Raw genomic sequence first — 24719 nt, 5'->3', positions numbered from 1 at the left:
TTTGGAAGGCCAACAAACAGGGAGTTGGCGTAGTCAAGCCTTGATGTGATGAATGTGTGGATGAAAGTTTCGGCGCCCTGGGGGGTGAGGCAGTGGCAGGGCCGGGCGATGTTGTGGAGGTGGCAGAGCAGGTCACGGTACGGATGTGGGATAGAAAAGCAGTTAAGAGTCAAACATGATGCCAAGGTTCTGGACTGGCTCAGTGAGGTGGAGTGTGCATCCCTGGATGGTGATGCTGTCAATGCCTGACATGTGGATGCGCTGACAGGAGCCAATCAGGATGGCCTTGGCCTTGGTGGCATCAAGAATCTAGATAAGGCGCTGATGGGCGTCCGATATCCGTAGAGCCTTTTCTTTCAGGTAAGGAGACTGTTAGAGAAAAAATAAATCCACATTTAAAACAAAAGGAGGAATCACTTAGCTCATCAGACAGCAATTAATAGCTGTGCTCTACATTCAGTGTGACATTTAATTGAAGTACATTAATTAGCTCATGGGCTAATTAATCATTGTCATAGTTGTAGATCTTTAGATGATCATTTTTGTAAAACAAAGACAGTCCATATGCAGTGCTTTTCTCCTCCCCCAACCTTTTTTCCCTTTGCCGCTTTATCATTTAAGTACAATCACTAGCATTGGTAAATTGTGTCAATAATCCTTGCATTTGATATTGTGCGTTATCATGTCATCAAAACATTTCAAAGCATTTCACAGGATTCATAGTAAAGTTTTATGACTGTGTATTTGTAAGTAAAATGTGGCAGCCAATTTGTGCTCAGCAGTGACCCACAAATATCCATGAAGTGAATGACCAATTTATTTGGGGATTGTTGGTCAGGACAGTGGGTGAAACTCTATTCTCCTTTTGAATAGAGCCATGGGATTTTTTAATTGGATATGAAAAGGCAGGTGGGGCCTTGGCCCAAGTATAACAAAAAAACAATAATAAATTGGTGATTTTCAATCTACGACTGTTTGTGGGACATTGCTGTGCGCAATTGGCTGCCGCGTCCGCCCACAAATATACAGTCAATTCACTTTACAGTATATTCTGTGAAGCGCTTTGAGACATCTAGAAGACATGAAAAGTGCTATATCAAATGCAAGGATTATTATTATTATTATTATATATTTTAGTGCTGGGAGATGTTACCCCGCATGAAGGCACTATATAAATGCAAGGTGTTGTTGTTGGAGTGGCAGCCAAGAATATGAGTTCAAAGATCTGATGTGGTCTTGAATCAACAACCTTCTGATATAAAATCATAACTGAGCCAGGCAGACACCAAAGTACAGCAGTAGCGAACATTTGGCTATTTACCTATGTAGCCAATCTTTATCCGGTATTAAATAGAAATCACTGGGAAAACTCAGCAGGTCAGGCAGTATCTATGGAGAAAGGAAAATGAGTCAACGTTTTGGGTCCATAACCCTTCGTCACAACACGACCCTTCTGACGTATCCTGGTGGCCACAAACTTGTTTGGGCGAGATTTGGATATTAAATGAGTGAACACTGTGTTCAACTACAACATGCCTGAAGATTTTGACACATACTTGCATCGGGTTCCTCGAGCCGGTGGCCATCACTTTTGTCTCGGACGAAATGAATGCCAAGGTGCTGAACGATATGTAGGATCACTTCGAGGTGAACGTGGCTGAGCTGCCTTACGAAATCGACATTTCCACGTACATTGAACAGTGCCAATGAGCTGGGACACCCGGAGAAATTGGTCAGAACACGACCCTTCTGATGAAGGGTCGGATGAAGGATCATGTTCTGATGAAAGGTCGTAGACCCAAAACGTTGACTCACTTTCCTTTCTCCATAGATGCTGCCTGACCTGTTGAGTGTTCCCAGCGACTTCTGTTTTTGTTTCAGATTTTCAGCATTTGCAGTATTTTGTGTTTTCTTCATCTGGTATTGTTGTTAGGCTGTTCAACCAAAGAAGTCAACCATAGAAACCATCAGATGTAAGTCTCATCCTCTCCTCACAAGACATTTACAGCTGCCATCTATAGAGTATAGGTTGTATTTTGAAAATTGTTGTTTTATTCTTTGTTATCTGAATGAATATCACATTCAGCGCCTTAGGTTTTGTTTATAGACTAAGGCATATTTCACTCTGTACAGAGAACAATAGTACAAAATCATTATCGGTACAAATACACATAGGCCCACTTGTTGGATTTTTTTGCGCTGATATCCTGCCCTTATTCATGTGTGAGTTCAAACATTAAGATGCAGTGGGATCTTTGACTATAGAGTACATCGCAACCAAACTCAATTCTGACATCCACACGTGTGCATTTTCTAGGAAAGGTTGATTAGGTTACTTAAAAAGCAGTTTGATGCTGTAATGGGAAAGATGATAAGGTGGGTATTCTGGAAGAATTAAATAAGATGGCCTGAAGGGACTTCTTCATCCGAACTGATCTAGATGCTAAATGTTGGGTCTCTGGAACAGGATCCCTAGTTTTGTTTAATTCCCTTTAGCCTAGGGTTACTGGGCCCAATTACAATATCTCCACTACTCCCTTGGGTGATATTGTCTCACTCAACAGGAATTGTATTATCTATTTCATTTTAAAATGCATGAGAAACAGAAATAATAACCTAAGCCAGCAATAAAATGTGTTCATCATTTGTGTGGGTGGTTACAGTCATTTACCCTGTGTAATTTCAACAAACAATTGATATTAAAATATTTAGCAATGGCACAACACAAGGACATCCTTTCAGCATGATGCAATTAGCATATGCTAAGTAGTGACAAGCTAGATTTTTCTTTTCTTTATTATATACCCTGGATTGCCCTCACTGTGATTGTAGGGGGTAATTTTAATTAGTCCTCATGATTTATACTCCCATAGGCTCACTGTCAGTTTTGAAATGTCTCCATGAATTAATTTTCCTTTAAAGAGTGATTTGCTGATTTTCTGACACCTCTTGAAGTCTACAGAGCACTGAACTGATTATTTTCACCATGGCAAATTCATTTCGAGCCCACTTTGACCTTTTTGTTTCCACAGAACATCACTGACTGCTTTATTAATTATATGCTGATATACTTTGGATGAGTTTAATTGCTCTCCTTCTGCGAGATGATTTGAAATGATGCACTAGTTACTATATTTAGTCTTTCATAGTTCTTACATTTTTCCAAGCCATTAATAAATGTTTAATACAGCATACAGGCAGTGCTCTTGTCCGTCTTGAAGATGTGAATCTGGGCTTCCTTTTTTTATTTCTCATGAGATATTTCTTGGATCTCTAGCTTTAAATCTTCATTCTTCACGTATCAAGATTCCCTTTTAATGTTACTTTATTGGGAGTTTTTCAGATAGTGCATTTTTTGTTGTTGGGCAATCTTACTTGACAACAAACACTTGAAGCTGATTTGGGAGGGAATATAATAATCCTTATTAATAATAATCCTTGCATTTGATAATGGACGATTCATGTTAGGAGGATGTCTCAAAGCAGGTTATAGGGATTCATTGTATTTTCTTGGCAAATGTGGCAGCCAATTTGTGCACACCAATGTCCCACAAACATCCATGAAGTGAATGACTCATTGTATCTGGGGGATTGTTGGCCAGGACCCCTGGAGAAACTCTTTCCTCTTTTTGAGTCATGCCATGGGATCTTTAACATTCACCTGAACAGCTAGACAGGACCTCAATTAAAGCCTCATCTGAAGGATGGCACCCTCATCAATATGGCAATGATTCCCCCAGCACTGCATTGGAGTGTCAGCTTATACTATGGGAAGTCAAAGTCTCAAAGTAGGACTTGAACCTACTGCCTTCTGACTCAGAGGCGAGAGTCAGCTAAAACCTAATCGTTGCATTTGATATTTGCATCTTATCTCATCAAAACTCTGTAAAGTGCAGTGACTATGAGAATTATCAACAACAACGAATTACATTTGTATAGCGCCTTTCACGTCAGGAGAACATCCCAAGTCTCTGAGGATGTCCATTGATTTTAATCACGTTGATTAAAATTGTAGTTAAATCTGTTAGATTGTAGGCGATTGTTAATAGATGAATGCAGCAGGCAATTTACATACAGCAATGTCCCACAAAGAGCCATGAAGTCAATAACCATTTTTTTATCAAAAGATCTGGTGGTTGTGTTTTTTCCTTTTGAGTTGTGCTATGGGATCATGAACATTTACCCGAACAGGCAGGTGGAGCCTCTGTTTAACATCTCATCCGAATGGCATCAATTCAGCACACCCAAAGCTCAAAGTTACAATGTAGGACTTGAATCCACTTCAATTGACTCAGAGTGCTGTCAAATGCGCAAGTCTGAAACATTATGTGCCTAAGTTTCATTATTCCCGAAGGTCTCTATGTCCCTCAGGGTGAAATATACCGATAAGCGAGATAATAAGTCTATTGGATTTGTTAATGTAACAAGTGTTGCCATGGAAACAGAACCTGCAGAGGGGTGAGAAGATGGAGTTACTGAGTCATGGATAGAGATGTTGAGTTGGTGCACTGACAAACTGTGCCATCATGTGGTACAACTCAGGCTCACACCTCAGTCTACCAACTTTGGGAGTACATCATTTCAATTTACAGCACCCTTTACTAGTGGCTGCTTAAAGAATACCATTTTCAGCACTGTCATGACACTTGGAGGCGTGTGCCATAAGGGATCACATGTCAGAGCTAAAAATGACAGAAAGTATGCCTTTTTGAAACATAAAAAGACAAAAATCATCCTTTTCTCGAGTGTAATGTTTCCAGTTTGTAGCACTGATGGTGAGTTTCCAAGTTTTTTTAAAAATAGAATTTGATAAATGTTTGATGAATCAAAATAAAAAAAGATAAAGGGCAAAGAGAGGAAAATAGAAAAAAAAATACATGAGAGAGCTGGTAATGTACAAGTCTGATGATAAATATAATCCTTGCATTTGATACAGCACCTTTCATATAAGGAGGATGTCTCCAAGCACATCATAGGATATACTGTGAAGTGGAGTGACTGTTGTAGGCAAACACTGCGGCTAATTTGCTCACAGGAATTTCCCACAAACAGCCATTCAGTGAATGACTAATTTTATTTGAGGAATTGTTGGCCACAACATCGGGAGAAACTCCTTTCTCTTTTTGAATAGTGCCATGGGATCATTAACATCCACCTGACTCAGAAGACAGAATGCTACCAGGGGATACCCCAATGGATCAGGAGGGAAAAATCCTTTCAGATTATGCTTTTGTTCCATTCCGATCAAAAATAATAATATTTTGAATCAATTATGTTTCAGATTGACTGGCACAATGCTAATAGGCGAGTTACATTAAACAATCTGATAGTTGGAATCTGAACTGAATTTGCCTTCATTCTGAACTCAGCTCGGGTGCTCATTCCAGATCACCAGCAGGTTAAATTGTCCCAAGGCTGTGTGCATGAGACGTTTCCACATATGAATCAAAATTCTAATTTTGGCATCTGTTGTATCTGTCTAGGATGATGCTGTATCAAGTCTAATTGTCAAATTGGGAACATATTATCTGAATTCATTTTTATTCCCAACTCAAATAAGTTTTAAATTTGTTTGTAAAATCCATTAAACATACCAGCAAAGCAGCAGAGGCAGGTGCTAAATAAGAATCTTCTGAAGTGTTCTGCAATGTGCCATCACGAAGCACGTCAGGGGGGAAATGGAGTTGATGGAGTGATTCATTGCTCTGAGGCCACTTGTATAAATGTTTGTACATTGGCAGTCTCTCTAGATAAGGTAGGGGCTGCTGTCTGGTCTCACCAGAGCCAACTCCATTCTTGCACCGGAGAGAGAAAGATAAAAGGAGACTGTATGCAGAAAGTGAAAATCATTATATTATAAAAATGATAACCATTTATGGTACAAAACAGATCCGTATAGCACAACATTCAAAATTAGCTCTGAATCAGATAAATCTTCCTTTGTGCCATTATCTTTGCTTTCTACCAACTGCAGAATACCTGTAGAGTATTGGTTTGAGCACTCACCTTGCAAACGAGAGGACTCGGATACAATTCTTGGGCACGGCGAAATGTTACTTACCCCACACGCCTCTGTTTATCTAGCAGTAAGCAGTAACCTGGTTATTAGTCGATTGGCGGATTGCTTTTCCAGGGATAATAATCTCATATAAAATATAATAATAATAATTTGATCACTCAATTCATGACTGTGTTTGGGACCCTGCTGTCAATTTGCTTTACGGGATATTCTGTGAAGCGCTTTGAAACGTTTTGAAGACGTGATAAGGCGCTATATCAAATGCAAGGATTATTATTATTATTAATATTATTATTATGTGTAAATACATCCCCAGCCAGCTATTACATGGAGCTTCAATTTAGGCAGTAACCCACCATGTGTGTCGGACAGTATCACGTAGAGGAGCTGAATCTAGTAAAGGCTGAAGTCTGCCGTTATTGTGGCTGATCACAGAATTTGATTACCGGAATCTGGTGAAGCATCACTCAAATACTGCGTTCTACATTTGGCAACAATGATGGGTACTGAATACTTTGACCAGATTCGGTCCCAAATATAGTGTTGAAGTCTGAAGGGGAACAGCTGGGGGAACACCCCTGCAGCTGGGTGATGAGTATTGCCTATAAAGGACACAGTCACTACACTTTATAATAAATCCTGTAAAGGCATCCTCTTGAAGTAAAGTTGTATCAAATGCAAGGAGTATTATTGTTTTGTTGAGAGTTTTGACAACTATTTTAATCAATGTGATAATTCTCACACCAAATGTGTTACTTTCACCCCCAAAGATACTCACAAATCTTCACTGAATATTATACATTCACACTGTATGAGAGTAGTGAAACACAGCATTTGCCCACAAAACACACAATCACACCACCTTTAAGTATATCTTGTGAAGCACTTTGAGACGTATCGATGATATAAGGCGCTATATCAAATGCAAGGATTATTAACTGATTTTGTTCTGGGTTTGTGTGTGAATAGATTCTGTTGCCAAAGGTGTGTGAGGATTGGCCCTTTCTGTCCTACAGCAAGATCAATATAGTCACCAGATGCAGAGGGAAAAAACTGTCCTTTTCTCCTCCACTTTCAAATGTCATTGCAGTGCTCAGCAAAATTAATGTAAAACGTTTGACTCACAGAACATTCCAGGAACGTAGCTGTTAAGGCAATCATTTTATATCTCCACAGCTGTGGGTCAGGGTTCCAGTACAGGCTAATGTTTCATCAGATTTACTTCCATATAAGGTGACTTTAGACCCTTTAGACAAGTGAAGTAATATGCTGGAAAAAAAGGACAAAATACTGCAGGTGCTGGAAATCTGAAATAAAAACAGAAGTCACTGAGAACACTCAGCACTTATATTTGGGTGTGTTATTAATAACAGACGCAAACACGTGGAGTCCTGTAGCTTAGTGGTTAGAGCACTCGTCTTGCAAGCAAGAGGACTTGGGTTCGATTCCAGGGCAGGACGAAACTTTGGGCATATTTCCTTACTCCACACACCTCTGTTCACCTAGAGTAAGTAGAGTAAGTAGGAATCCAGTTATTAGTCGACTGGCGAATTGTTTTTCCAGGGGTAATAAACCCTTCAAAAATTAAATAAATAAAATTTAAAAAAATAATAATTTGATCACTCAATCCACAACTGTTTGTAGGACACTGCTGTTGTGGAATTGGCTACTGCATTTACCCCCAAAAAATATACAGTCAATTCACTTTCCAGCATATTCTGTGAAGCACTTTGAGATGTCTCGAAGATATGATAAGATGTGTCATTAGATATAGTGCCTTTCACATTGGGAAGTGTAGCAACTCTGTATTTTGTGGACAAATCCCTACAAATGGACTAGGGACTAGAGCTCAATAATTCACAATAGTATTAGCCCATTGTGTAGCACTGTTACCATTGGATTAGAAGGTTGTATGTTCAAGATTTATATTGGGATAGAGGTGTAAGCCTGGCTCAGTGGGTAGGATTCTTATCTCTGAGTCAGAGGATTGTGGATTCAAGTCCCATGTCATGACTTTGAGCTCATAGTGTAAGCTAACACTCCAATTCAGTGCAGGGGATTGCTGTAGCTCAGTGGTTAGAGCACTCGCCTCGCAAGCGAGAGACCTGAGTTCAATTCCAGGCAGGGCGAAACCTTGGGCGAGTTTCCTTACTCCACACAGAGCCTAATAATAATCCCTCCAAAACCAAAAACAATAATAAAATTGGTTATTTTCAATCTACGACTCTTTGTGGGACATTACTGTGCGCAATTGGCTGCCGCGTTCGCCCACAAATATACAGTCAATTCACTTTACAATGTGTTCTGTGAAGCGCTTTGGGACGTCCTCCCGACGTGAAAAGCGCTATATCAAATGCAAGGATTATTATTATTATTATTATTATTATTATTATTATTATTGTCAGTGGATGAGATGTTAAACCAAGGTCCCATTTACCTGTTCCGGTGGACTTTAAAGATCCCATGGCACTATTCGAGAAGGGAGTATCTCCCAGTGTGCTGGCCAACAATCCCCATATAAAATTGGTCATTCACTTCATGCCTGTTTATGGGACATCCAGAGTGCAAATTGACTGCCATTTTGCCTACAAATATAGTCACACCATTCACAGTAAAATCCTGTGAAGTGATTTGAGACATTTTGAAAGCATTATGTCAAATGCAAGTATTATTATTAGAGGACAATCCCAGGACAATCCACTGCAATGCTAGAGGAGTGCTGCAATGTTGGAGGTGGTTAGAAGAGACGTAAAACCAGGGTGTTGGCTGTCTGTTCAGGTGGTCTTCAAAAAGAGAAGAAAGTTTCTCATGAGGTGGCCAACAGTTCACCAGGTATCAGTCTGGCTCAATTAGTAGCACTCTCACCTCTGAGCCAGAGGTTTTGGGTTCAGCACCCATGCTGGGACTTTGAACTCATAATCTAGGCTGACACTTTAGTGTATTCCTGAGGAGTGATTCATTGTCAGAGATGACATCCTTCAGATAAGATGTGTGTCAGGCTGCCTCAGTGAGCTTCACTATTGCCTCTGAGTTTGAAGGTTGTGGGTTCAGGCCTCACATCGGGACTTGGAACTCATATAGTCTAGGATGACACTCCAGTGTAGTACTGGTAGTGTGCTGCATTTGTCTTAGATGCCAGCCTTCGCATGAAACATTAAATCAAGACCCACCTGTTCAGATGGACGTTAAAGAGCTCATAATATTATTTGAAGAACAGAGTTTCTCCCTTTTGTCCTGACCAATAATCCCTCAAATAGAATTGGTCACTTCATAGCTGTGTGGGGGTCATTGCTGTGTGAAAATTGCCTGTTCAGGTAGATATTTAACATCCTGCAGAACTATTGGAAAAGAAAAGTTTTCCTTAATGGCTTGGTCAAAAAATTACCAAATACAACTCATCATTCACTTCATGGCTGTTTGTTCAACATTGCTGTGTGTAAATTGGCTTCCTCATTTACCTCCAAATTATGGTTAGTTCTGTTTTATTTTAGATACAGTGTAAATTGTGGTGCAAATAATACAGTGCAAATTAAACACTGGGTCAGTGAACAAAAAATGGATGGTGAGGTCACCACTGACTTCACTTTGGGCTTCTGGCATGAGTTGGCCTGCTCCCTATGTGCAGCATAGTACTTTACACATGGCAACTGCATGTTTACAGGACACTTGAAAATCGCACTTAAGCACAGCAATTTGTAACAGGATCTCCTGTACGTTTAAATCATTAAGTAAGCTTCTCACAGAGAGAATAGATAGAAATGCCAAGTCTTGCTGCACAAGATACTCTCCCATACTGCATGTACCTTGCGAACTTTGGCCAATCTCCAGATGAAATGGTCAAATACCTTGTGCCTGTTTATGGGACTTTGTTGGCATAATTGATTGTCACATTGCATACAAAAACAGCCATTACACTCGACAGTAATTTCTAGTGAAGTGCTTTGAGATCTTTCAATGCTATAAGAATGCAAGTTCTTCTATCTAAATCATTACTAATAGACAACATGACACTCTACTCATTTTTTTTTAATTTTGGTATTACAGATCCTTAGGGAGTTTACCAAGGGAAAACAGGGGAGCATAAAATTATGTTGCAAATCATTCTGTGTAAAATGAGCTATCAGCAGATGTGACTGAGTAATTACAGCTTCCGCTTGCAGACAGTCTCAATTATTGTTATTATATTAGTGCGGAACCATAAAGGCAATGGCAATGGTTGAATGCTTGCTGCTCCTCTCATAGAATTTGGATACCATTTCTTTTTAAAATAAACTTTGATTTAAACGTTTCGCTTTGAGATCAGCTACGTCCTCTGCGTGTTTGAACTAATTCACGTAATGACTTTTTTAATGATCTCCAGAGCCTGACTGCATGGACACTGTCAGAATCAGTGTGATGTTAATGGAAAAATTATGCTCGTGTTACAGTTTTATGCAATTATAACGTTTCCTATTTTAACTGAAATGTCCGTTTTGATATGCAAATTTGCTTTTTAAAATCCGCTGTATTGCTGATACCATTTTGTTCCGCTCTGATGGGGAAAGGTTAATAATAACACAAGGTATAAGGAAGGTTTGGAACTACTGCCTTCCAGCAATATATTAATATGTTAACAATCTTAAAAAAAATGAAGTAAGTTCGCAGACTTTGTTTGACCATGAACAAGTCTTTTACAGTCAATGCAGAACTTCAATGTCTTGTTTGACCCCCAACTATCCTTCAAATCCTACACCTGGTTTCTCAGTAGCTTTCCTTTCCTTCATCTCCACAACATTGCCAGCCTGTGTCATGACCTTCCCCTGTAGGAAGCTAAGGCCTCGTGCACATCTTCATTACCTCCAGACTCAATTGCTCAAATGTCCTGCTCACCAGATACCCCGTCTACTCTCTGCACAAGCTGCAGACCATCCAGATTAATGTCATCTCCCACACCAGGCTCTGCAAGTCCATCATCATCCTTAGTTTTAAAAATTCTCATCCTCACATTCAAATACCTCCGCAGTCTTGTCCCACCCTACCTCTGTAGCCTCATGTGAAGTCAATTCCCCAGCCATTCCCTGCATTCAGCAAACACAACATTGCTTTATATCCCCGCCAGTTGAATCCCACCATCGGTGAGCAAGCCTTCAGTAACTCAACCCCCACACTCTGGAATTGCATCCCTTAGTCCCTTCACATTGCTCGCTACCTCTTTGCCTTCACAATCTTAAGACCCCATTCTTCTACCGTACATTCAGTCACCGTTCCCTTGCCTTCCTCAGCTCCTGCCCGAGTATGAGTTCCCAGTTGGTGAAGCACTTTGAGACAACCACCCGATGTGAAAGGCATCATGTCAATGTAAATTGTTGTTGTTAATTGATTTATTTTTGAATAATGAATTGTGATGTTCCCTTCAAGCCCATCGAATTCAATGGACCATTGGATTTCGGATTTCAGTAATATCTTTTTTTTATCTAAATAACTTTCAGCTATTGCAGCAGCATCATTGCGTCAGCTACAGATGGTCACTTGGTGACTCTGAACTCTTACATCTGGTGGTGAACAGAGATACAACTTTGTTTTTCTTGATGCAACAAAAACATATTTGCTCCACACTCTGTGATGAGAATGAATTCTTCCAGAGCTGCTCAAAATATGGAATATAAAACAGTTTGCTGGACAAAAATAAGTCACTTTTGATAAAATATGTTTAGAAGCATCTCTTAGTTATTTCTATTTGTGGAAATGCACAAAGACTGTTATTAAAATAAATAGTAAACCTTCACACCTGTACTTCTGAGCAATAGGAAGTGAGAAGATATGGTGGGCGGTGGGGTGCTGTGAATAACTGGAGCCAATGCAGAGAAAACGTGCTGTGACTGTAATGTATGCAACGTTACCTGGAAGATTTCCAACATACGGAAAATGTCAAAGGACAAAGAGGTAATTTTTCAAATGAAGTCTGCAAATACAACTGTGTCCTTTTGGGGCATTAAAACTGAAAGGTTCAGTTTGAGGCAAGAGAGCAACATGGGAAATACAGCAAAAGGCCAATTCCTTTTCCAAGTCTACAGTGGAGATCGACAGAAAGTCTTGTGGCCTAAAGGAGAGAAGCTGGCATGCCTCATGGATCCCTTGAAGAACAAGTAGCAAAGAAGTCCAGAGTCCCTTATTGCACCTTACGACCATCTTGGCTTAAATTTTAAATTCAATCTTAATGTGGAAGCTAGTTATTTTAAAGAACTTCAAATAACTGGCTTCCACATTATGATTGAAGTTTTTTTTACAATTCTGTGCAATCCTAAATTTTAAGACAAATCATCTCACAAGCTCTGACTAGATTGTGTTCCAGGCTATTTCTTAGGCTTAAGACCATTATCTGCAAATGTAAGATGATGTGGCATTCTGGAAAGCAGTCATAAAATTCAGCCTTAATTTGGAAGTTGGTCTTCCACAATTCTTTATCGGTGCTGTGGAAAAATTGACCTTCAAATTAAAAGTGAGTTTAAGAATGTTTCCCAATATTTCTCACAATCTTAACTTTTAAAACAATGGTTTTAGTTCTAAGGACATGAGTAATTCCGAGTCAATTTCACATCAAGTCCTTTGTAAAAGGTCACATTTTATAATAATGATAATCCTTGCATTTGATATAGAGCCTTCTCTTGTTGGCCAGACACCTCAAAGCTCTTCACAGGATATATTGCAAATTGGATTGACTATATTTTGTGGGTGAAACACGGCAGCCAATTTGCACTCAGCATGTCTCACAAACAGTCATGGATTGAGTAACCAATTTTATTTGGGGGATTTGTTGGCCAGGACACTGGGAGAAACACCCTTCTCTTTTGGAATAGTCCACCTGAACAGGGACCTTCATTTAATATGTCATCTGAAGGACAACACCTCTGACAATGCAACACCTCCTCCACCCAGCTGAATTGGAGTGTCATCTTAAACTATGTAATTCCAAGGCCCAATGTGGGGCTTGAACTCAGAACCTTCTTATTCAGAGGTGAGAGTGCTACCAATGCGATGACCTGACACAAAAACATATTTAACCCTACAAGCATTAAATTACGTCTTTCCTGGATATATTTGTCCTTAATATTTTTCAGTAGCAGGATCCATTTTTCATCAACAGCATCACTGTTTTGAAATGAGAATATAGGTTCCTGGAATGTTGTTCCAGAAGGACAATGGAAGAGCTGATTGTGAAAAGGTTATTCCAGGGACACTGGGGAGAAAGTTCATCGAGAAAAAAATTAAAAGCACCTCAGTAAATAATAATACAACTTTTAACATGGTCCAGCAAAGTCTAAGCAACAAATAATTAGAAATTATTGATTTAATTGGCATATTCATCACTCCTTTAAAGTACTGTAAATATTACGCCAGGAACTTTAACCACTTTTACAATCGCTGTAAAATTGTTGCAGATTCTAACATTGAAAACAAATGTTTCTCCTGTGATTTTACCTTGTGCTGAAATTCCTTTGTGTGATAAGCCTCAGAATAAATGCACGCCTTTTCATTTATTTCTTTTTCTAGACGGTGTATTCAGCTTCAGATGGATGTGCATAATGGATCTCAAACACATGCAAATGTTAGCTAGGAATAATTCTATTCAAGGTTCCAAGATCAAAATCACATTTTTCAAAGTCAGAACATTCTTAGTCCTTAAGCGTAGTTTTCCCTTTTAATTTATTTTGATCAATGGCATCGATGAGCTGCTCCTTAGGATTTTCATCGAGCATGATAAATGCAGTCAGTTATTTTCTAACTCTGTGTTACATTTCAAACAATTTGCACTTAAATTACTGATACTTTCTCCTTTCTGTGTCATTGCAAGCACAATATAGCTGGAAAAAAAATAATAACCTTCAATAACCTCCCTTGCACTTGGAGCTTTTCATCTCATTGCCTGGGCAGGTTTTGATGGATGCTACCAAGAATTACTTTTTTGAAATTGGAAAGTGAATAACATTTATTTTATTCCAGTTGCAAGAATACATTGCATTTAAATTTTCAAGTGGAAATGTCATCAGATTATATCCTGTCTTCTTGGTCAATTTATATTCTTTTTATTTTCAGTTCTTTCTATTATGGGCAAAGTTTCTTATTTTGCAATGCAAGCATGTACAGAGTCAGCATCCTTTCCAACCATGATTTTAGAATGCATTTGAGTTCCATTAACTCCAATGCCAGACGCTGGCAACTTTGCATCTAACCACTGTGGCAAAGTCAGGAGAGGGAACATAGGAACATAGAACAGGAGTAGGCCATTCAGCCCCTCAAGCCTGTTCCACCATTCTATTAGATCATGGTTGATTTGTACTTCAATTCCAAATGCCTGCCTTTGCCCCATATCCCTTAATACCCTGACCTAACAAAAATCTATCCATCTCAGCCTTGAAAATTTGAATGGATCCAGCATCCACAGCCTTTTGGGGAGAGAGTTCCAGATTTCCACTACCCTCTACATAAAAAACTGCCTCCTAATTTCACTCCTAAATGGCCTAGCTCTAATTTTAAGATTATGTCCCTTTGCTCTGGATTCTCCCACCAGAGGAAATACTTTATCTGTAGCTAACCTATAAAATCCCTTTATCATTTTAAACACCTTAATCAAATCACCACTTAACTTTCTATACTCAAGGAGAGAAAGGTTCATACTTGTGGACCACTCAATGTAGATTGGCCTCAACCGATTTTTAAAGCGAGTGAAAATTACAACCACACCTCATAATTGCCACCACTGAAGTTCTACTTGCGCTGAATCAATTAAACCATACTCTGTTGTTATACAGGGTGACCAAAAAGCCTATATAATACCCTATTATCTAAAAAATTATAATTTCTTTAAGACTTATTAAACATTTCAATGATATCACGACTTTTTGATAACCCTGTATTTTGAATTCCATCCTACTGTATTAAATAATACATGCAAAACACATGTGCAATACTGATTCATTGCAGTTTTGGAACGATTAAATTCTCATGTTGAAAGCTGTATCTGGCCATAAGTATATCTATGTAAGCTGTTGTATGGTTGCACAATAATAATAATAATAATCCTTGCATTTGATATAGTGCTTTTCACATCTTCTAGATGTCTCAAAGCACTTCACAAAATATACTGTAAAGTGAATTGACTATATTCGTGGGCGAAACGCGGCAGCCAATTGCGCACAGCAGTGTCCCACAAGCAGTCATGGATTGAAATGACCAATTTATTATTGTCTATTTTCTTCAGGGATTATTATTAGGCGTGTGGAATAAGGAATCTTACCCACGGCTTCGTCGTGCCGGAATTGAACCCAGATCTCTTGCTTGAGAGGCGAGTGCTCTAACCACTGAGCTACAGAACTCCAATGATAACAGGGCGCCATCTTGTGTTCACAAATCAATAGGTGAATTGTTGTGATCAGTTTGAAAATGTATCATGGCTATTCAAAAAACGTGCTTCAAAATGACAATGTATTTGTGTGCTGCTTTGAGATTCCGGGAAAGTAGGATATAGAACAACAGAGTGCACAATGCACTACAATATTTTGTCAGTAGCTCATTACTGCATAAGAGTGTGGTCCCCAGAAAAAAATGTCAGAACAGAAATCTTTCTGCATTTTGCATGAACATTTCATACAAAATGTAAACTTAATTTGTACAACATGGACTCTCAGGTTCTCTAGTACACACTGAACTACTCTGGTGAAGTGAAAGTATATTAAACAACCAATTATTACCCTGGGTCAAGACATTCAGCTTCAATTTGAAACCTGCTTACGTTTAATAACAGCAGGAAAAACAGCTTCAAAATTAAGACTGAATTTAAGGATTTTCCACAATCTTGTGGATCTTAAATTTTAAGTCATAATAATCTCATAGGCTATAATCAAGGATTTCAAGCCTTAAATGTGGCTTAGTTTTGCCCTAGCAATGTGCCTCAGGCCCCAATCTTAGGGTGCCCTCTACAGTTAACAGTGTGATACTGTATATGTCTTTCAACTTGATTTCAGTTTCATTTCTTGCAGAAAAAGAACTGTACTCAGGAAACTATGAGACAGCAGACATTATTGCGGTTTGCGGCAGTGATCCTGAATATTAAGTGAAGAAAATAATATCTGTACATGTTGTGTCAGCCTGGCTGTCTTCTGAATCAGGAGGTTGTTGATTCAAGCCCCATATGGGGAATTTGAATTCACAGTCTAGGTTGTCACTGCATTGGAGTCCTATATTTTCGGAATTGGCATCCTTCCGTTCATACATTAAACCACAGTCCCATCTGCCTGTTCAGGTGGATGCTAAAGATCACATTGTACTACTTGAAAAGAGCAGGGGTTCTCACAGCGTCCTGGCCAACAATCCTTCATATGGTAACAGTAAGAATCCTTGCATTTGATATAGTGCCTTATCATGTCCTCAAGACATCTCAAAGCGCTTCGCAGAATATACTGTAAATTATATTGACTGTATATTTGTGGGCGAAATATAAAATTGATCATTTACTTTATGACTGATTATGGAATATTGGCTGTTGTCTTTGCCTACAAATATACAATCACTACACTTCACAGTAAAATCCCATGAAGGGCTTTGAGACACCTTGATCATATACTTTCTGTATAATAATAATCCTTACATTTGATATAGCGCCTTATCACATCATCGAGACGTCACAAAGCACTTGCAGAATATGCTGTCAGTGAATTGACTGTATATTTTGTGGGCAAAACGCAGCAGTCAATTGCGCACAGTAGTGTCCCACAAACAGTCGTGGATTGAGTGACTAATTTATTATTTTTAGATTTATTTTGAAGGAATTATTACCCCCAGAAAAGCAATCCGCCAAACGACTAACAACCAGGTTCCTACGTACTGCTAGGTAAACAGAAGTGTGTGGAGTAACGAAACTTGCCCAAAGTTTCATCCTGCCAGGAATCGAACCCAGATCACTCGCTTGCGAGATGAGTGCTCTAACCACTGAGCTACAGGACTCCACAAACTCCCCTAAGTTTCTATATCAAATGTAAGGATTATTATTTCATCCGGAGAAGCAAAAGTTATGAAAATAATAATAATAATAATAATAATCCTTGCATTTGATATAGCGCTTTTCACGTCGAGAGGACGTCCCAAAGCGCTTCACAGAACACACTGTAAAGTGAATTGACTGTATATTTGTGGGCGAACGCGGCAGCCAATTGCGCACAGCAATGTCCCACAAACAGTCGTAGATTGAAAATGACCAATTTATTTATTGTTTTTGGTTTTGGAGGGATTATTATTAGGCGTGTGGAGTAAGGAAACTTGCCCAAGGTTTCGCCCTCTGCCTGGAATTGAACTCAGGTCTCTCGCTTGCAAAGCGAGTGCTCTAACCACTGAGCTACAGGACTCCACACTTACAAAACCAAATTATATTTCTACTTGTAGTGATTTATACAGATTGTAAATGTAACATGTTTCTCTTAGGAAGTATTACTGGAAAAACTCACAGGAAAGACATGTTAAGATCAAGATTTTGCTAAGCGTCTTAGAAAATAAAATATTCTGCAACACTCTTTTATAAATTACTTTATTGTCTTATGAGGTGTTCATTACTTAGTTATTCAATAAAAAGTAATTGTTATAATGCAAAACAAATTAGCAGAGCCTTTTTAATGATTATATGAAATAGATTTAAATATAGTCACAAATTGAGAGCTTGCAAAAGTATTTTTTTTAGATAACAATGTAAATGAAAGCATCATGTAAATGTTCCTGTTCTTACCTATTAAGGCTGGCCTGATTTCTTTCTTAAAAAATAGTTTTTTTCTCAATAATTTGTGTACCAGAAGGTTATGGGTTCAAGCTCTATGACGGGTAATGGAACTCACGATAACTATATCTATTCAAAATATGGACAGCTATATAATTGTAAGTGTGTTCTTGTTTTTATCCATAGTCCAGAATTGTTTTACCATTATTTATAAGCACTCAGCTAAAATTTCACCAAATTTCGCCAAAACAGAAAGTGAACACCCACATATTGGGTGAATGGAGCAGAACAACAAAGTGTTCCACTTTCCTCACTTTCAATGATAAAAATGATTCAATACTTTGAAGCAACAACGCATTTTTATTGCTCCAAGACCCCACCCTGTGTAAAGGGCATTCTACAAATGCAAGTTGGTGTCGTTTTATGTTGGGAATCAAAGCCGAAAATGTGCCTTCAAATGATTCAGTTTGTTCTTGATCTCCCACCTACCCAGAGAGCAATCTCTGTTTATCTGTCGTTCACAATCTTGCTTCACTAGTTCCGATCTTTTGTTTTTGATTCTAAACTGACTTCAGCTGGCTAAGAAAAATGTCTCAAAACAGTTGGTATTTTATTCTTTTAAAGTCAAATGGAGTGACTGTGGTGTATGATAGTGAATGTTTATTGTACCACCAGTGAGCGTGGCAAAGTTTTTATATTATTTTGTGATTCATGGAAAGCAGCTGGTGCAGTCAAAAGTGTCACAGCAAAAGCACCAGAATTATTGCATGCACAATTCTGCTTCTGTTAAAAATGATGCATTTTTCAAAAAATGAATTGCCTAATGTGTGATATGAGCAGAATACCTGAGCAGGAGATGTAATCTGGGGACATAAATTATGATGTTTTCGAGCAGATTTAATTACCAGATGAGTTATTGAATCAACTAATATCAAAAAGTTCTGTCCATACCTAAAGACTGGCGATTGGTATATATCATCTCCCCTCTCCCCACGCTGACACTTTAGCACAATGTATGGGTCCAAAGCCATTTAAAAGAGATTTTTTAATTGAGTGATCATTATCAGATTGATTAATTTATTTGAAGTCCAAATTTTTTAATCATTTTCTATTAGTTCATCTGGTAATACATATATATGTATATATTTGTGTGTATACAGGTTAATTCACTAGCTTCTTGTTTGAATATTAAGGAGTCTTGTAGCTCAGTAGTTAGAGCACTCGCCTCACAAGCGAGAGACTTGGGTTCGATTCGTGGCAGGCCAAAACCTTGGGCAACTATTCTTACTCCACACGCCTAATAATAATCCCTCAAGNAAAAAAATAATAAATTGCTCACTTCAATCCACGACTGTTTGTGGGGACACTGTTGTGCACAATTGGCTGCCACGTTTCGTCCACAAATATACAGTCAATTCACTTTACTATATATTCTGTGAAGCGCTTTGAGATGTCTAGAAGACGTGAAAAGCACTATATCAAATGCAAAGATTATTATTATTATTAGAACCCATTTGCGCATGTGTAGCGGAGTGCTGTACATTGAAATAGAGCAAACAGCACAGTAGTGAATAAGGTGAAACTGGAATTTGTAATGTTTACAACAACAACAACAACAACAACAAGATTCCATTTATAAAGCGCCTTTCACGTCAGGAGGACGTCCCAAGGCGCTGCACAGTTGGGTCATGACCCGAGCAGGGGGGAAATGGTCAGGGTGAGGGGAGGGAAGGGAGGGAGCGAGGAGGGGGGAAATGGTCAGGGTGAGGGGAGGGAAGGGAGGGAGCAAGGAGGGGGGAAATGGTCAGGGTGAGGGGAGGGAAGGGAGGGAGCGAGGAGGGGAAGAGAGTCGAGAGGGGAGCTGAAGGCTCGGTCAAAGAGAAAGGTTTTGAGACCGGCCTTGAAGGAGGAAAGGGAGGAAGCAAGGCGAAGGCACTGGGGGATGGAGTTCCAGAGCCTAGGGGCTGAGAGGCTGAAGGCCCGACCACCGATGGTAGGGCGGTTGGGGCGGGGGACGTGGAGCAGACCGGAGCCAGAGGAACGGAGGGTACGGGCAGGTAGGTAGGGGGATAGTAGGTTGGAGAGGTAGGAGGGAGCAAGGCCGTGAATGGCCTTGTAGGTGAGGATGAGGATCTTGAAATCAATCCTCTGGGGGATGGGGAGCCAGTGGAGGCGAGCGAGGGTGGGAGTGATGTGGTCCCGAAGCCTGGTGCGGGACAGTACACGAGCTGCAGAGTTCTGAATGACCTGCAGCTTGTGGAGGGAGGTGGCGGGAAGGCCGGCGAGGAGAGAGTTCCCATAGTCCAGCCTTGAGGTGACAAAGGCGTGAACCAGGGTTTCAGCAGCGTGAGGGGTGAGGTAGTGCCGTAGTCTGGCGATGTTCCGGAGGTGATGGAAGGCGGTGCCAGTTGTGGTGCGGATGTGAGGGAGAAAGGGTCGAACAAAACGCCGAGGTTCCTGACTGGCTTTGAGAGGTGGAGAGTGCAGCCTTGGATGCTGATGGTGTCAGCGCCTGAGGTGCGGAGGCGCTGACGTGAGCCAATCAGGAGGGCCTCGGTTTTTCGCACGTTGAGCTGAAGAAAGTTGTCTCTCGTCCAGGACTCGATGTCGGACAGGCAGGCTGTCAGGACATCGGTGGTCGTGGAGTTGAGAGTAGAGGAGGAAAGGTAGAGTTGGGTGTCATCCGCATACATGTGGAAGTTAACTCCATGTCTGCGGATGATGTCACCGAGGGGGAGCATATAGAGGGTGAAGAGGAGGGGACCGAGGACAGAGCCCTGAGGGACACCACATGAGACAGTACGGGGGGTGGAGGAGAAGCCATTCGTTGAGACAAAGTGAAGACGGTGAGAAAGGTACGACCTAAACCATTCAAGGACAGTGCCTTGAAGGTTGAGGTGGGAGGACAAGCGGTGGAGTAGGATAGCGTGGTCGACCGTATCGAATGCTGCCGATAGGTCGAGGAGGACGAGGAGACAGAGGGAGCCCTGGTCACAGATGGTCAGGATATCATTGGTGACCTTGACCAGGGCAGTTTCTGTGCTATGAGCAGCACGGAAACCTGACTGAAGGGGTTCAAAAAGAGAATGGGTGGAAAGGAAAGAGCGCAGTTGGGAGGCGACAACTCTTTCCAAGACCTTGGAGAGAAAGGGGAGGTTGGAGATGGGCCGGTAGCTTGATAGCTGCGACGCATCAAGGGAGGGTTTTTTCAGGGTGGGCGTGATGATGGCAGTTTTTAATGGAATGGGGACAGAGCCAGAGGAGAGGGACAGGTTGATGATGTCAGTGATATGTGGGGCAAGAAAGTGGAGCTGGGAGATAAGGAGTGGAGTGGGGATGGGGTCAAGGGAGCAGGTGGTTGGTTTTAGGGATAGGATGAGTTCAGTGACAGAGGGTGGGGAAACGGGTACGAAGGTGTGTAGGGGAGGATGGGTAGGAGTCGGAGTGTGGGAGGGAAGGGGTGGGTGGTGGGTGGAAGTTGGAGGGGAAGTGACCGCGGAGCGGATTCCCTTGATCTTGGATTCAAGGAAATCCAGCATCTCCTCGCAGTGAAGGTTGGAGGAGATGACCTGCGCGGGGTGGCGGGGGGGACGGAGGAGTCGGGTTGTGGTGGAAAACAGTAGCCTGGGGTTGTTCTTCGCCTCCAGGATTATCCTGGAGTAGAAGGACGACTTGGCCGAGGCTAGAGTGGAGCGGTAAATTTTGAGGAGGTCCAGCCAGATTTGTCGGTGGACCGTTAGGCCAGATTTGACACAGGTGCGTTCAGCAGCCCGCACCTGGCTTTTCAGTGAGCGGAGGTGGGTGGTGTACCAGGGGGAGGAGCGGGAGTAGGAGACAGTGCGGGAAGTGATGGGGGCAAGAGTATCGAGTGTGGAGGAGAGGGTATTGTGGAGGAGGGAGAGAGGAGAAGAGGGGTCGGTGAGGGTTGAAGGCCAGAGGGAGAGGAGTTCAGAGGACTCCAAGGCATCGGTTAGGGATTGTGGGGGTAACTTCTTCCAAGGGCGGTAGAAGATGGTGGTGGGTCTGGTGGAGGTGGGGAGGGGGGTGGAGGTGGTGAAGGAGATGAAGTAGTGGTCAGAGATGGCCTTGTCGGTAATAGTGACATCCGAGACACTGAGGCCCCGGGTGATCACCAAATCGAGTGGGTGGCCGTGACTGTGAGTGGGGGAGTTTATGTGTAAGGAGAGGTTGAGTGAGGAGAGCAGGGAAGAGAAGTCTGTGGAGATGGAGCAGGAGGGGGTGAAGTGTAGGTTAAAGTCGCCCAGGATGATGAGGCGATCGGAGCAGAGGCAAAGAGATGTGAGGAGTGTTGAAATGTCAGAGATGAAGGTGGGAGAGGTTTTAGGGGGCCGGTAGAGGAGGAGGATTTTAAGGGAGAGGAATGAGGGGTGGGAGAGGGTGAGGTGCTCAAAGGAGGGGAAAGAGCCAGTGGAGTAGGGGGATAGGGCAAGTGGTGTCCTTGAGATAAGGGCAACACCACCGCCACGGCGGTTGGGGCGGGGGATGTGGTGGGAGGTGTAGCCGGGTGGCGTGGCCTCCGTGAGGGGGAAGGTGTCGCCTGGGGTGAGCCAGGTTTCTGTTAAGGCCATGATATCAACGTTCTCATCAAGGATGAGATCGTTGATGACCAGGGCCTTGTTGCAGAGGGAGCGGACATTTTGCAGTCCGATGTGGAGGGAGCGGTTGACAGAAGGGTGTGTGGGAGGGGAGGGGGGTCCAGGTTGTGAGGCAGGGGTGGGGGGAATGGGGATGAGGGAGGAGAGGTTGACTCCCCGGGTCTGTGTCCGGGGTGGGTGGCGAGTGTGGTGGGGAATGGGGCAGTCGGTGTGGCTGCTGCTGGACAGCCAACGCCGAGTGCCACGGTGAGCCCGGCGGAGGATTCCCAGGCTGGAACAGAGGGAGGTTGTGGGAGGGTCAAGTGGGGATAGAAGACGAGAGGGACGGAGAGAGAGGAGGAGAGAGCGGGAGAGATGCAGAGGGGGGAGGGTTTGGGGGGAGAGAGGAGGGGGGCGGGAGGGAGGGGGTGAGGGGGCTCGGGTCAAAGCGGCAGCCATAGTGCGCACGCGGGGACCGGGAGCGAGCGGTCAGGTGGATGGCATTATCCCGCAGATTGGGGCAGCGAACCCAACAGGACCATAGTGGGCTCTGATGTGAGCCCTGGGGGGGGTGGGGGGGGGCGCAGAGGTTTTTTTTTTTTTTTTTTTTTGCGCGCGCACTCACCTGAAAACTAATCTATGACGTCGCAGTTCCCCCGCTCCGCCCCCACACCTCCCTCCCCTCCCCCCCCCCCCCGGGGCTGAACTCGCTCCGGCGTCGAGTTTAAGTACCTGGGTCAGTAGGCCCAGGCTCCTCCCCGCGCTGTCCTGCCGCCGCTCCCCGACTGCAAGCATTACAATAAGTGCATTCTGAATTTGTTGCTACTTTTTTATTTTTCTATTCCTGTGCCACCCATTTTCCAAACCAGAGAGGATCCTGGCCACCAACTTCCATTTAGGTTATGACTGCTAGGTGGTAGAATGGGAAAAGACCATTGTGGTCTATTAGGTTTGTCCCAAATTAAGAAAAAAATACACTGCTTTAGCTTTTACATCCCTCAATTGATTTCGTCACCAAGTAGCTATCTAATTTCCTCTTGATTTTGCTGCCTCTACCTGCTCCCTGAGCAGACTATTCCACATATTCATCGCTCTATTAAAATTATTGCTTCACTCAGTATTCCCTTTATTATAGAGGCTGCTTCAATTTGAAACATTATTCAACTGTACTCTTAAAGATTTTGAATACTTCAATAGAATATTTCAATTTTTCAATAGGATACATCAAAAGTATAGTTCAATACTTCAATACATTTTTAAAGGTGGGTGGACAGATGGACAAAGCTGCTAAAATGCTAATGGAGCTTTAGGTTTTATAAATAGAAATATAGAATGTAAAAGCAAAGAAATAATGCTAATCTTATATAAATCATTAGCTGGAGTGGTGTTACACTACTGTGCCCAGTATTGGTCATTCCATTTTTGGAAATATGTCAAGGCGATAGAAGGCGAGCAGAGAAGATTTATTAGGATGATACTGGGGTTGAGTAGTTTGGTCTATGAGCCGAAACTTGAGGAATTGGGATTATTTCCACTGGAAAAAAAAATTGATGGGTACCCTGATAAAGATGATAATAATAATAATCATCCTTGCATTTGTTATAGCGCTTTATCACGTCGTTGAGACATCTCAAAGAGCTTCACAGAATACACTGTAACATGAATTGACGATGTATTATGTGGCGAAAAGCATCAGCCAATTGACTATAGCAGTGTCCCACAAACAGTCATGGATTGAATGACCAATTTTTTTTTGAGGGATTATTACAACAACAACAACAAGATTCCATTTATAGAGCGCCTTTCACGCCGGGAGGATGTCCCAAGGCGCTGTAAAGCAATCTGCTAATCGACTAACAACCAGATTCCTATTTATTGCTATGTAAACAGAGGCGTGTGTAGTAAGCACACTTGCCTAAGGTGTTTCCCCGCCTGGGAATTGAACCCAGACAAGCACTCTAACCACTACACTGAGGGAATTTTTTAAAATTATGAGGGGTTTTGATAGACTAAATAGTGAGAAATTATTTCTGCTGGTCATTGAGTCAGTAAATAGAGGGGATCAGTTTGAGACAATTATTAAACAAGCAAATGAGAAGTTTAGGAGAATTTTTTTTCCACACACAGAACAATTAGGAGACGGCAGTGGTGTCCCAACGTTTTGGTTGGCCAACAAAATAAATTGTCTTGATTGAATATTTCTTGATCTATGCCATAAATAAAGAAATATTCAATCAAGTAAAAAACTGGAAACACACTATTGAGTGAACATGGACTTACCTAGTCTAATGCGAATGTTCGTGGGGTGGAGGGGTAGGGGGGGAGCTCCTTGACAGCTCCACAGGTCACTTCTGGCCTGAGGGCT

General features: G+C 41.7%; 1 long non-coding RNA gene across 1 annotated transcript; it reads right to left on the bottom strand.

Moving 5' to 3' along the window:
• Positions 1–230: 230 nt before the first annotated feature.
• On the bottom strand, positions 231–24719 carry LOC103177347. Its single transcript, XR_487714.2, has 3 exons — positions 24635–24719; positions 5595–5826; positions 231–369 (listed from the first exon to the last, which is right to left on the bottom strand). It is a non-coding gene; the product is annotated as an uncharacterized LOC103177347 (long non-coding RNA).

Source organism: Callorhinchus milii, unplaced genomic scaffold, assembly GCF_018977255.1.
Source record: "Callorhinchus milii isolate IMCB2004 unplaced genomic scaffold, IMCB_Cmil_1.0 Scaffold1, whole genome shotgun sequence".
In the NCBI taxonomy this organism is placed as follows: Eukaryota; Metazoa; Chordata; class Chondrichthyes; order Chimaeriformes; family Callorhinchidae; genus Callorhinchus; species Callorhinchus milii.
The sequence above is the reverse complement of the archived record's forward strand: the minus strand, read 5'-3'. Positions and strand labels throughout refer to the sequence as shown.